At 38.7% G+C, this 1,847-nt stretch overlaps 1 non-coding gene across 1 annotated transcript; it reads left to right on the top strand.

The window, feature by feature from the left end:
• The first annotated feature begins 562 nt into the window (after positions 1-562).
• Positions 563-696, top strand: LOC111553631. The gene has a single exon (XR_002735014.1). It is a non-coding gene; the product is annotated as a small nucleolar RNA SNORA48 (small nucleolar RNA).
• The last annotated feature ends 1,151 nt before the right edge of the window (positions 697-1,847 follow it).

Genomic DNA, 1,847 nt, shown 5'->3' with positions numbered 1-1,847 from the left:
TTCGAGGCAAGCCTGCTGCTGTGCCTCAACCGTCTCCTCTCTGGAGATATAAACCTTAAAGGCTAATTTAACTAGGTCTTGTATTAATGTCTGAGGACCATCCTCTGCCTTTTGAAGTTTTTTACGAATGTCAGGAGCTGATTGAGAAATAAAATAAGATGCCAAAATGGTGGCCCCTGTAGGGGAGGCCGGATCCAACTGGGTAGATATACAGAAGTTTGTTGGGCATGGTAGTGCATTCCTGTAATCCCAGCTACTCAGGAAGGTGAGGCAGGAGAATCGCTTCAATTCAGAAGGTAGAGGTTGCAGTGAGCCAAGATTGCATCACTGCACTCCAGCCTGGACAAAAAGAGTGAGACTCCATCTAAGAAAAATGAAAAAAGAAAGTAACTAGGCAAACAAACAACAGTACCTGTAACAACAAAACCTGGAGAAGGGTGAGGAATCTGATATTCACAGTTGCCACATTCTATGATTTTAAATGCCCAGTTTTCAACAACAACAAAATGAAACAGACAAAAATTGGAATGTATGACTCATACACAGGTAGAAAAGCAGTCAATGTCTCTGACCTGGGTAGAGTGACATCTGGCTGTGGCATTCATCTCATATCAGCCAGGGACAAAACAATCCCATGTTTATCTCGGCTTGGCCTTTGGTCTGTGCTCATGGCTGGTTCATGCCTTGGACACATCGGAGGAACACAGTAAATACAAACTTTCCTTGAGGAAGCATAGACAACAGACTTACTAGACAAAGACTTTAAATTAGGTGTTATAGATAGGCTCAAAAACTAAAATAAACTAAGTTCAAATAATTAAAGATATGTATGAGAATGATGTTTTACCACATAGACAATATCAATAAAGAGAAGAAAATTATTTAAAAAGAGCCAAGTAGAAATCCTGGAGTTGAAAATGAAAATAATTGAAATATGAAAAATTATCATCATATTCAGGGTAGGTTTGAGCTGGTAAAAGAAAGAATCAGTGAACTTGAAGACAGGTCAATTAAGATTACTTAGTTTGAAAAATAAAAGGAAACAAGAATGAAGGAAAATAAACGGTCTTGGATACCTATAGGACATCATCAAGTGCACCAACATAGGTAAAATGGAAGTCACAGAAGGAGAGGAGAGACAAAAGGAGAAGAAAGAATATTTAAATAAATAAACTGAAAACTACACAAATTTGATTTAAAAAAATCAATCTACACATTCAAGAATCTGAATGATTCCAGCTGGGCACAGTGGCTCACACCTGTAATCCCAGTACTTTAGGAGGCTGCGGCAGGAGGATCACCAGAGGTCAGGAGTTCAAGATCAGCCTGGCCAACATGGTGAAACCCTATCTCTACTAAAAATACAAAAATTAGCCAGGTGTGGTGGTGGGTGTTTGTAATTCCAGCCACTTGGGAGGCTAAAGCAGGAGAATTGTTTGAACCTGGGAGACAGAGGTTGCAGTGAGCCAAAATCATGCCATTGCACTCCAGCCTGGGCAATAGAGCAAGACTCCATCCAAAAAAAAAAAAAAAAAGAAGAAGAATCTTAATGAATTCCAAATAGAATAAATCCAAAGAGATCTACACATGGACACATTATAATCAAGCTGCCAGAAGCTATAAATAGGACACCAATGCTCATATATCAGCATTCTTCACAATAGCCAAAAGGTGTAAATTTCTCAAATGTCCATTGGCAGATGAATAGACAGACAAAATGTGGTATACCCATACCAGGGAATATTACTTAGCTATGAAAGGAAGAAAATTCTGATACATACTACGGCATAAATGAATCTTGAAGATATTTTCCTTAATGAAATAAGCCAGGCACAAAAGGACAGATG

Source organism: Piliocolobus tephrosceles, chromosome 18 (assembly GCF_002776525.5).
Source record: "Piliocolobus tephrosceles isolate RC106 chromosome 18, ASM277652v3, whole genome shotgun sequence".
In the NCBI taxonomy this organism is placed as follows: Eukaryota; Metazoa; Chordata; class Mammalia; order Primates; family Cercopithecidae; genus Piliocolobus; species Piliocolobus tephrosceles.
The sequence above is the reverse complement of the archived record's forward strand: the minus strand, read 5'-3'. Positions and strand labels throughout refer to the sequence as shown.